Source organism: Ailuropoda melanoleuca, chromosome 8 (assembly GCF_002007445.2).
Source record: "Ailuropoda melanoleuca isolate Jingjing chromosome 8, ASM200744v2, whole genome shotgun sequence".
In the NCBI taxonomy this organism is placed as follows: Eukaryota; Metazoa; Chordata; class Mammalia; order Carnivora; family Ursidae; genus Ailuropoda; species Ailuropoda melanoleuca.
The window spans coordinates 46,126,512-46,139,131 of NC_048225.1; the positions used below are offsets into that span (position 1 = coordinate 46,126,512).

The 12,620-nt window shown below is 39.0% G+C and overlaps 1 protein-coding gene and 1 long non-coding RNA gene across 32 annotated transcripts in view; one reads left to right on the top strand and one right to left on the bottom strand.

Moving 5' to 3' along the window:
• DLG2 (discs large MAGUK scaffold protein 2) overlaps positions 1 to 12,620 on the top strand; it is a 1,964,683-nt gene that overhangs the window by 1,855,166 nt on the left and 96,897 nt on the right. The window lies entirely within an intron of this gene.
• Positions 1 to 12,620, bottom strand: part of LOC105241548 — a 159,968-nt gene that overhangs the window by 122,903 nt on the left and 24,445 nt on the right. The window contains exon 5 of one of the 12 annotated variants that reach the window (XR_004627130.1): positions 1,648 to 1,760. The exons of the other annotated variants lie outside the window; for them this stretch is intronic. This is a non-coding gene — a long non-coding RNA (uncharacterized LOC105241548). The remainder of the gene's footprint in view (positions 1 to 1,647; positions 1,761 to 12,620) is intronic. 12 annotated transcript variants of the gene reach the window in all.

Below are 12,620 nucleotides of genomic sequence, written 5' to 3' on the forward strand. Positions count from 1 at the left end.
TGGGTGGCACAGCGGTTAAGCGTCTGCCTTCGGCTCAGGGCGTGATCCCGGTGTTACGGGATCGAGCCCCACATCAGGCTCCTCTGCTATGAGCCTGCTTCTTCCTCTCCCACTCCCCCTGCTTGTGTTCCCTCTCTAGCTGGCTGTCTCTATCTCTGTCGAATAAATAAATAAAATCTTTAAAAAAAAATAAAAAATATATGTAAACCTTGGTTGCTTCAATCAAAGACAATATTACGTCTAATTTTACACTCTTTGGACCAATAGAATGTTCTTTAGGCCTTTGTTAGCCTAAAATGATCATGCATTTGAAACATCTATGTAAATTATAGAGTGCTATATAAAATTGCTTATTTGAAGACTGTTTTAACCAAGCTGAGACAGGCTATGATGCTGTAAAAAACAATTCTTTAATTGACTTAACAGAAATTTGTTTCTCACCCACAGTATGTATCAAATGGGGCAGGAGGCAGAGTTCTGCTCCATGTCGCCACTCAGTACCCAGTATGATAGAATTGCCACAATCTTGTCGCTGCACCACAGGGAATAAGTTCTGTGATACTCATGACAGGAGAAGAGAGAGGGTTGCACACGGACACATTCACTCATAGCCCATTGACCAGACCAAGCCACAGTGCCTTGCCTAACTCCAAGGGTCCAAGGAAAGTGGAGGAACACATGAATATTTGGTAAGCCATAAATGTCTCTTTCATACTGTTTTGTCTAGACTAAGGGAAGCAAAGAGTCTTAAAATTTTAACTCCCCTTTTTAGCCCTTTAATTACTGACATGTTTATCTGGGTTTACTTTATAGCCTATTTTTTAGCCTATTTTTTAAGTAGTCTTTTTTTGATGGAAAGTATCTAATTTTTTCCAATGTCCTTAACTCTTACTACCCCCCAAGCTTTATTGAGACAAATCAAGACTGAAATATAATATTGTTAAGTCTAAGATGTACAACATGACGATTTGGTGCATAATACACTGCAAAATGATTGTCACCATAAGGTTAGTTAACACATAATTACCTTTGTGTGTGTGTGTGTGATGAGAACTTTTAAGGTCTACTCTCTTAGCGACTTTCAAGTATACAACACAGTATTATTACATTTAATCACTCTACTGTACATTAAATCCCCAGAATGTATTCAGCTTATAACTGGAACTTTTCCCCTTTGACCACTTTCACCCATTTTTCTCACCCTGCCACTGACAACCACTAATCTACTCTTCCTTTGAGTTCACATATAAGGGAACAAAATCTATGTGATTTTACATAAGAGTCCACCAGTAAGTGAGATCATATAGCATTTGTCTGACTTATTTCACTTAGCATAATACCCTCAAGTCTCATCTATGGTTAAAAATGGCATAGGGGCGCCTGGGTGGCACAGCGGTTAAGCGTCTGCCTTTGGCTCAGGGCGTGATCCCGGCGTTCTGGGATCGAGCCCCACATCAGGCTCCTCCGCTATGAGCCTGCTTCTTCCTCTCCCACTCCCCCTGCCTTGTGTTCCCTCTCTCGCTGGCTGTCTCTATCTCTGTCAAATAAATAAATAAAATCTTTAAAAAAAAAATGGCATAATTCCCTCCTTTTTAATGGCTGAGTAATACATCTTCTCTATCTGTTCATCCATGGATGGACACTTACTTTTTTCTACATGGTGGCCGTTGTAATTAATGCTGCAATGAACATGGGGATGCAGATATTTCTTCTAGATAATGATTTCATCTCCTTCAGGTAAAAATCCAGAAGTGGGATTCCTGGATCATACAGGAAAGGAGTCTTAACAAGGACTTTCAATGCCACATGTTGGAGAGGGGTTATTTCTTGCTGTTTTCCTGTCAGATGACAACGCTATTTTATTGTTACTTTTCTAAGTAATGGGGACATTATAACCTAAGAATGTTCTATTTTTATCCTTATATCTAGGCAATTTTATGTTTGTGCTTTTACAAATTCTAACTTCATACCAGTATTGGATTTCCACCTGATTTTTATGGATCATTTCTCTCTGTTAACTACCAATTCTAGTTTCACTATCTCCTATTAAAAGTAGCAAATTTAATGTAGCAAATGAGAGACTATTGGAGCTTAAAATGGCTGCTTACAGCCAGGCAGTAAAAAATATTTTTTTCCCCAAAAAAACTCACAGCAGCAGATTTTTGAAAAACCCAAAGCATGATAGTAATAGCAACTACATTCTGGAATGGCTGCTTTGTGCCAGGCCCCTCACAGAGATCATCTCATGTCATCTTCCCAACTCCTCTACTGAATAGGTATAATTGTTCATAGCCACGTAGGTAGAAGTAGAGGAGCCAGGATCTGAAATCAGACTGATCTTCTTCTAAAGCATCATTTACTAAAGACAAAATAGCTCCTATCGGCATTGCCTTGTTATGTGTCAGTACTCACAACCCTGGTGTGAGTTCATGATTACAGTACTGACCTTGGGTTCCAGAAGCATTGCAACACAATGGTTAAGAACACCAGCTTTGGAGCTTGGGTGCCTGAGTTTGTGGGTTTGAGTCCCAGCTCTGCAATTTCCTACCTGTGAGAGTCTAGGCAAGTTGCTTTTTAGCCTCCCTGTGCCTCAGTTTCCTTCTCTAAAAAATGTAAATGAAAATTGTATCTGCCTCATGGAGCTGCAGTGCTGATTAAGTAGTTACTCCAAGTAAGGCACTTAAAACAGTATGTAGAATTCAATAAATATTGGCTATTAATTCTGAATTTTGACCACGTGCCTTGAGGATATAGATGAAAGGAAGGAAGGAAAGAATATTTTTAAAGAACCTAATATGCTGATATTATATGGGCACAATTATTTAATTTAATCTTCACAAGAACCCTATTTAGGGGGATGTCCTCATTGCATAGAGGAGCAAAACCTGAGGCACAGAGAAGTAAAATAATTTAGCCCAGTCACCCAGCTGGTAAATGGCAAAACCAGGAGTCCATCCCAGTCCAATTATGCTGCTGCAGGAAGAAAATACTGAGATATATTTACTGTTCTGTTTTTAATACAACATGAAAAGCTCTCCCCTAAGTTGGCAAGCATAATGGGCACAGAATTAAGTTTAATCAACACAAATACCAAGAGTCTGGCAAAGCCCTTTTTTCTGGCTCCTGGCCCTGCTGTGTCCCTGACCCAAGCAATCTTGGCTGAAGCTGAAGGGTTCGTATCCACCCAGGCTCCCCAGCTGTCCAGGAGTAACTTCTTGGATCTGCTCTTCCGCCTATGCTGAGCACTTGACACAATGTCATGACCTCTGTCAAGCTCTTATTTCTTGAAGAGCCCTCTCTGGTTTCACTAGGCTTTTGGTCTTATTTACCTGTTTTGTTTTTTGTTTTTAGAGAGGAAGAGCGTGTGAGAGCACGTGGGGAGTGGAGGGAGGGGCAGAGGGAGAGAGAGAAAGAGAGAATCTTAAGCAGGTTCCACACCCAGCAGAGCCCATCAAGGGACTTGATCTCATGACCCTGAGATCATGACCTGAGCCAAAATCAAGAGTTGGACACTTAACTGCCTGAGCCACCCATGTGCCCCAACCTGTTTCTTTCTTTACCCCTTATTTTCACATTTCTTCTCTATCTTCTCTTCTCTCCTCAGGCACTGCCAAGGCTTCCAAAGCCTCTCCTCCATGGTCTATAACTATATCATGGGCATGAGATACCTTATTGTCTTGAATTCTCAAGCTTTGAATGTTGACTTTCTATTTTTTTTTTTTAAGATTTATTTATTTGAGAGAAAGAGAATGCATGCAAGTTGGGGGAGGGGCAGAGGGAGAGAGTCTTTAAGCACACTTCCCACAGAGCACAGAGTCCCACGCGGGGCTCCACCTCATGACCCATGAGATCATGACCCGAGTTGAAACCAAAAGTAGGAGGCTTAACTGGCTGAGCCACCCAGGCACCCGAGTTTTCTGGTTTTTTTCTAGTTTGATTTGATAGCAGTATTCAAAGGTTCAGAATTTTTAAAACATAGCAAGTAGTCACTACTTAGAAATTCTCTTTGGGGTGGAGGTGTCACTGTTTTCATTCGTAAAATTCACTGAAAAAATACTGTCCAAGTAATGTTTTCAATCAGAAGAATACCCAAATGTCATTCGTGTGTTCTTATTTCAGTCCAACTTGTATTTCTTTGGCCTTGAGTCTCAGCTCCATGTCACAAGAGACCATTGATGAATACATAAATAAAAGCTAGTTCATAGTAAACCATAGGGCAGCAACAATATACCCGGCTGGGATGTAGAGAGAGAGAAATCACGAACAGTACAAGGACGTGGCTGCATGTAGGTACCTTCATATACCTCAGCAGGCTAAAACCAGAAGAAAGGATTTTGAGTTTCCTTTGGTACCTGTTGGTACTTTCCCTGGGCTTGGTCATGGGTTGTTAGTTACACCTAGATCACTGCCTCCAACTTGTTAGGAAACCAGTCTTAAGCTGTACTACTATAAAAACATGTTTCAACATTTTTATCATCTTTTAAAATTCTTGCTTTCTTCTTTACTACTACTGTTGTCATCATAGTGGTAGAAGAAGAAGAATCTATTTCCATATAATATAAAATGGTTATCAAGCACCTTCACAATAATGCTACCATTTTATCTCCAAACTCTGCTTAGATGGTTTGGCTAGAGAGTAGTATCTTCACTTTACAAATGAAAACTTTGAAACAGGTACATATGTGCTTATTATGTCAGTCCTGAAAAGTGGAGGAGCCCCTTCACTATAAACTACTTAAAGGTAAGAATCATGTCTTATTCACATTTATCTTACTTCTTATAACTCCCAGTTCTAAGCCTAGCACCTCTTGTTGATTGAATAAGAGAATAAATTGTTGTAATTTGATGTTTATCTGAGTTACTAATTTGTTTAAAGATTTATTTTATTATTATTGTAATTTTCTTTGAGAGAGAGAGAGCACAAGCAGTAGGGGCAGAGGGAGAGAGACTCTCAAGCAGACTCCAAACTGAAAGCAGAGCCTGACATCGTGGGGCTTGATCCTATGACCCCGAGACCAAAACCTGAGCCAAAACCAAGAGTCAGATGCCCAACTGACTATGCTACCCACGTGCCCCCGAATTACTAATTTTGATACTATTTCCTGCCTTCCATGCCTCCTTTCTCAAACTTTCTACTCTCCATCAGTGTTTGTCTAAGATAAGGCACATCGTCTGCAATGACTCGGATTAGGGACTGCCTCATCCTGCAATTTCCACACAGGACAGTCCTCAAAAATCCTCTATCTTTATAGTTTCATTTCTATGAAACCTCGAACCTCTGCTTCCATTTGCAACTGAGATGTCTCTATTTTATATAACATTCTGTTGTTCATCACAGAAGCCTCATTTCACTGTGTGCATTATTCCAGTTTGATAGCTCCTTTTCAGCTGAGTAACCTTCCAGTATGTAACCTGATATTTGGTTAACTTCAGTAACTCTTTGCATTCTCAGAGTTACTATTTAGGCCTTAAGGTATTCATTTAGAATTAAGATTCTTGGGGTTAAATTTATTAGGCATAGAGTGATCCTTCTCTTATGCTAGCAGTACCGTTAGATGGAATTAGGTTATCAACCTGTTTACTGTGGAACGTATATCATAAAACACATTTATTCTGAAAGCAGTGCAAATTCAGTTCTGTAATTAGGCATCTATTCATAGGTTCATTAATACAATAAATGTTTATCATCATTACAGCGTGCTTAGCACTGTCTTAGGTACCAGGAATTTAAAAATGAGTAAGGTAGTCTTTTCCATCATAGACCCTTACTTACTCACTGTGATTCTAACCCATCTCCTAACACCTAGACAAGTGACTCAGAGTTCAGAAGTTCGTGATAAGAAACAGAGAACTAGTTCATTTCATGTTGTGTTTCTCAGAGGAACATACAGATGGCTTGATGCCTTCACAAGTATTCCAGAAATTTAATAACAAACAGAAAAATAAGCCTGACTTTTTATTGAAAAAACTTCCTAGCACTAAGACTCAATTGTAAAAAAAAATAATAAAATGCAGGTTTTTTTTTTATCAAAGACATCTGACCAGTCAGCCAGAATTGTTATTCTTGAACTAGATTAAGAAGTAGATGTGAAATGTGAAATCATCTGAGACACCCCAGACACATTTCTGTTGACTTTTGATTTGAAACTCATCTACTTTCCTTTAGTATATAAAGTGTTCAGTTATTCTGTTATTAATTTAAAAATTCAGTTGAACACTTATTACATGATAGGTATTTTGCTAGGGGCTGCAAGAAGATAGTCAAAGATACATAGTTTTTGTTCTCAAGAAACTTGCTATTCACAGGAAGAGACAAGACTTGTCTTTAAAACGCTACCATAAACCACATCAGTTGGCTCATTTAGGCTTATTTTTAACCCAAAAAGAGAGCCATGAGATATCAAGGCTGCAAGTTACCTTAGAGATAAACCACTCTGAAGTAGTTTACTGTAGGACAAAGAAGGGGAGGGTCAAAAAGGTTGAAGGATTAATGTCGCGCCCCAGAGAATAACAGGCAGAGGTGGATCTAAAATCCATTTCTAAGATTTGTAGTTGCTGTTCTTCCCTGTGCTGTACATGACTGCCACTGCTAAAGGAGTCAACTCAAAGTAGGTGAATGGCATTGCCCAAATCTGCCCTTGCCGGAAGGCAGACTTTGTTAATGTGTGTGTGAGTGTGTGAATGTGAGTATGTGCAGAAGGGCAGTGCAGGGCAAGCTAGTCCTCTCTGAGACAGATCTGCTCTGTCTGACATGGTTAAATGTTAAAGAGGCAATTTCTGACTTCCAAACTTTGAATGCTTAGCAAAGGACATTTCTTGTTGTATGCCAAATAGTCTCAACAAATGGTGGTTGAACAAAATCAAGTACTTCATCCTTATTTAATTAGTGTGGCTTGCTAAAATTAAATGAAGCTCTTAGATGAGAGATCATGCAAATTAGCTTCTGCACTATTTTCTAATCCAACTGCATTGGAGTAGAAAGAGCAAGAGCTTTGGAGCTAGACCTTCCCTGAATTGGTATCATGCTTGCCATGCATTAGCTGTGAGAATTACATAAGTCCTTTTGCCTTTTTGAACCTTAGCTTCTTCTTCTGTTAAATGGAAATAATAAGGATTTCTTTGGCTAGATTGTTATACTGTGTAGCAACTATTTTTTAAGATTTATTTATTTACTTTTTGAGGGAGCAGTGCACAGAGGGGGAGGGAGAGAGAATCTCAAGCTGACTCCATGCTGAGTGGAGAGCTCAACATGGGGCCCCCAACACAGGCCCAATCTCACAACCCTGATATCATGACCTGAGCCAAAACCAAGAGTCAGACATGCAACCCACAGAGCCACCCAGGCCTCCCAGTGTGTAGCAGTTATGATAGTTCATCTCTGCGTCAATCTCTGAGCTAGGTGTTTTCCATACATTTCTCTATTGATGCATAATGTAAGTAAGGCATATAGTAGAGTGCTTGGCACTGAACAAGAGCGGTACTCTACCTTATTACTACTTACCTTATCTTCTCTTACAGAATTGTCATTATTCCTACATTTTCTTTGAAAATCAGAATCTTATTTATTAAAGCCTAAAGCAGATTTACAAACCCAACAAATGCAACCAATCCATTGACTGTTGCTGGGAGTGGGCACGTAACTATGAAGCCAGCCTGTGATTTCACTGATAAGCCTTGGATATCCCTTCCTTTCCCGTGAGAACCTCGGGTAGTGTCTTCGTTTTAATCCATTATTGCATTCCCAGCACCAAGCACTGTACCTGGGAGCTGGTGGGCATTTGGAAAATATACACAAATGTGAACTGAAAGCTTTCTCCTTTGACTATCTGATCACCATCCTTGGACCTAAAAAGTCCAGGGTCTGCTTGAGTAATATTCTGATTACCTGGGCCTGGCAGCCTTGAAACCAAAGCACAACTGCCAAAGGTGGCAATCCATGTGTTTACCAGGGTAAAGAGTCTAAACTCAGAATACCAAATTCAAGCATCTCAAAATGAGAAGTGAAAGATAATATGGAGCACCTAATATCTAATATTCCCTAAACCCAATTTCATGTATTCTCTTAGGTTTTTATTCGGTGTTAGTAAGCTTAGGTAAGGCAAGGCTGGGATCAATAAAAGGGACTCATTCAAAAGAACAGTATCTGTTTCCTTGAAGAACATCTGATTCTGCATCAAGAGCTCAACATGGGGCCCCCAACACAGGCCCAATCTCACAACCCTGATATCATGACCTGAGCCAAAACCAAGAGTCAGACATGCAACCCACAGAGCCACCCAGGCCTCCCAGTGTGTAGCAGTTATGATAGTTCATCTCTGCGTCAATCTCTGAGCTAGGTGTTTTCCATACATTTCTCTATTGATGCATAATGTAAGTAAGGCATATAGTAGAGTGCTTGGCACTGAACAAGAGCGGTACTCTACCTTATTACTACTTACCTTATCTTCTCTTACAGAATTGTCATTATTCCTACATTTTCTTTGAAAATCAGAATCTTATTTATTAAAGCCTAAAGCAGATTTACAAACCCAACAAATGCAACCAATCCATTGACTGTTGCTGGGAGTGGGCACGTAACTATGAAGCCAGCCTGTGATTTCACTGATAAGCCTTGGATATCCCTTCCTTTCCCGTGAGAACCTCGGGTAGTGTCTTCGTTTTAATCCATTATTGCATTCCCAGCACCAAGCACTGTACCTGGGAGCTGGTGGGCATTTGGAAAATATACACAAATGTGAACTGAAAGCTTTCTCCTTTGACTATCTGATCACCATCCTTGGACCTAAAAAGTCCAGGGTCTGCTTGAGTAATATTCTGATTACCTGGGCCTGGCAGCCTTGAAACCAAAGCACAACTGCCAAAGGTGGCAATCCATGTGTTTACCAGGGTAAAGAGTCTAAACTCAGAATACCAAATTCAAGCATCTCAAAATGAGAAGTGAAAGATAATATGGAGCACCTAATATCTAATATTCCCTAAACCCAATTTCGTGTATTCTCTTAGGTTTTTATTCGGTGTTAGTAAGCTTAGGTAAGGCAAGGCTGGGATCAATAAAAGGGACTCATTCAAAAGAACAGTATCTGTTTCCTTGAAGAACATCTGATTCTGCATCATGGAGTCACTATTTACATGGAGACATATCCTAGATTCAACTTTATGTAGATTCAAAACTTCCACATAGGACTCTCTTTATTTCCATCTAAATTAGGGACAAGTTTTGCTGGAGGAAAAACAAAAAGTTTCCCCTCTAGAATCATACTTTNGAAGAAGCAGGCTCATAGCGGAGGAGCCTGATGTGGGGCTCGATCCCAGAACGCCGGGATCACGCCCTGAGCCAAAGGCAGACGCCCAACCGCTGTGCCACCCAGGCGCCCCCCACATAGGACACTTTTTATTTCCATCTAAATTAGGGACAAGTTTTGCTGGAGGAAAAACAAAAAGTTTCCTCTCTAGAATCATACTTTTTTTTTTTTACCTGTGATGACAAAGCTAGTCAATATTTGATAAATGAACATGTTAATTCAAATTTAGAATAGCTCTTGTGTCTTCTTGCAACAATGTATTTTTTGAGCTGAAGTGTTACTTCCTCTTGACATTTATTTGGAGGTGATTCTTTATCATAGAACAGAACACTTTGCTTATAGAATTATTACTAAACTTCCTGATTAACTGTGTAAATCTCTGTTCTTATTCTCTTATGTGAGGCTTTCCAGTGGGGAAGGATTCTTCTCTTTAAGGCAATAGCCCCAGCAGGACTGTTAAAATACACTGATTTAAGTCCTTCTGTTTGCAAGTGATTTATAAAAGAACAAACTCAATAAGCTTAGGCAAAGAGGGGGCAATTTGTCTTATAGACCAAACAGAGGGGATTAGAGCTGTGACTCAGGAACAGGAACCAGGTATTTGGGTGCCACCAAACACCTAGTCTCCCATCTCTTCTCTCCACTTGGCAGTTTGATTTCACTAACTAGGTACAGATTTGTCCATGAATATAGGAACTTGTCGCTCATAGTTCCCAAGTTATACCTTTTGAACTTTCTACCCTAAGAGAAACTTGTTTGCTCCTCACTGTGATCCCACAGTGAAAGAGGGAGGAGGTGGGGGAAAGAAGGTTTTTGATTCCCTTAGCCTTGCGTAGGTGCTCTCCCTTCAGAAGCCAGAATGCAGGTTCAGGTAAGAATATAGCAATTCCTATGAGAATTTTAATGTTGAAACTTGGGAAAGGGTAGTAGTACTGACCAGACAAATATAATACCCGGTGTAATGTATCACTGTTAATGAAGTAAGTTTTACAGATTTACTGTCTTTATAAATTAGGTCAGATTTAAAATGACTCGTTTATTGATAACCTCTTCACTTGCTTGCATCCCAACATGGCTCCCTTGAGTGGGAGCGAAAAGTAGTATATAAATTAGGACTTTATTGACCTGGGCTCTAGTTTCACATGTACCAAGTACATGTCTATTTTCATTCACCCCAGTGCCTAGCAGAGAGGAGCGTTCAATCAATGTTTGCTGAATTAATTATAAATCCAAGGCTATGCTTCAGCCTTTGGTGGGCAGTTTTTCCTGATAGCTGTAGAATTTAGTAATTGTTTTAGAGATTAAGAATTATTATTTTCATACTAATTTCCTTTTCTTTCAAAATTTAACCATTGGCATGTATTTTAGTAAGGAAGAAAGCAAGTAGGGAGAAAATATAAAGAGTCCAACTCCATCTACATTGTACATGCGTACAGTGAGGCTGCAAATATTTCTATCAGAAATGGCACAATTGAAAATGGGCAAATAAAGTCACATGATGATACAAATGAAATTTGCAGGGATGATGCTCAAAAATAAACACTGGGGANTTGAAAATGGGCAAATAAAGTCACATGATGATACAAATGAAATTTGCAGGGATGATGCTCAAAAATAAACACTGGGGAGGGGGTGCCTGGGTGGCACAGCGGTTAAGCGTCTGCCTTCGGCTCAGGGCGTGATCCCAGCATTATGGGATCGAGCCCCACATCAGGCTCCTCCGCCATGAGCCTGCTTCTTCCTCTCCCACTCCCCCTGCTTGTGTTCCCTCTCTCGCTGGCTGTCTCTATCTCTGTCGAATGAATAAATAAATAAAATCTTTAAAAAAATAAAAAATAAAAAAAATAAACACTGGGAAGTTCTACATATTGTCATTTAAAAAGTGTGTAAGTCATAGCTCTGTTTCCCTTCAGTAGCACATGCTTGCCTATATTTATTTTCTTTTTAATCACTATTGTTTTTTGTGAAAATACCATTTTCTTCAATCTTCAAATGTCTGCTTTCACTTTATACATTCTTATAAGATGCTTTATGAATAATATACCAAAGAAAAGTCTGCAAAGTCTGCACATAATTTGTATTATTTTTGTCTTTTTTCTTTTTGGTCAGAATCTGGGTATAGCCACAGGAATGTGGCATACTTCTGAATGTCATCCAATATGCTAGTTTTACAAAGATCAAATAGCAAGTAAGAAAAGCTGAGTAAATAGAGCAGAAATATGATATAATTGTACTAGCTTCTACAAGTGGAGTCATTTCCAGAGCTGAAATTAATGTATAGAAAAAATAGGACATTTTTTCCAAATTATGTGCTGTCCTGAAGTTCAAATGTTTGCACTGAGAATTTTGCTTGCCACAACATATTGTTTCAGTTAACTGGTCCTGAAGAAATGCTTATTCTTGAAGTTTTGTAGAAGAGCAGAATGGAGGCCTCTTCCCTATCAGATAATTGAGAGAAAGGATCCTTGAGCCATGTGGGTCAGAGAAAAATCAAAACACATGAGAGGCAACAGGGAGGAACATACCATGGAAGAAATGGATCTGAGTGCTGGGCAGAACTTGATGAATGCTAACTATACTGCTAACTGCTTGTGTGGTCCAAGAATGTTCTTTGTATGACTTGATTCCTTGAGACTTGTTTTATGACCCAGACTACGATCCTGTTTGGCAAATGTTTCATATGCACTTTAAAAGAATGTATTATGCTGATGTTGGAGGAATATTCTACAAATGCTGATTGAGTCAAGTTGGTAGATAGTGTTCAAGTTTTTGTTATGTATTTTGAAGCCAGTATTACATGCATTATCACTTAGGATTGTTATGCCCTCTATATGAGTTTGTACCTTTGTCATTATAGCACCTTCCTTTTTGCTGGTAATATTCTTTGCTCTGAAATCTGCTTTTTCTGATATTAATATGGCCACCCCAGACTTTTTTTTATCCCCAGTGTTAGTATGGTATACCTTTCACCATTCTTTTAATGTTAACCTTGATGTGTCTTTAGACTTAAAGTATCTCTTATATAAAAAGCATATAGCTGGATTTTGCTTTTATATCCACTCTGATAATCTCTGTATTTTAACTGAAGTATTTAGAACTTTTACATTTAGTGTAATTACTGATTATGATTAGGTTTAAGTCTAATTATCTTGGTACTGTTCTTTTTTCTCTTTTTCCATCTGTTTGGAGAATTAATGAATAATTGTTTTAACTCTGTTTTATCTCCTTTGTTGACATATCAGCTAAAACTCTTTTTGTTGTTGTTTTAGTGGTTGCTTTAGGGTTTATAGAATAAGTCTTTAATTCATTTCAGTCTAA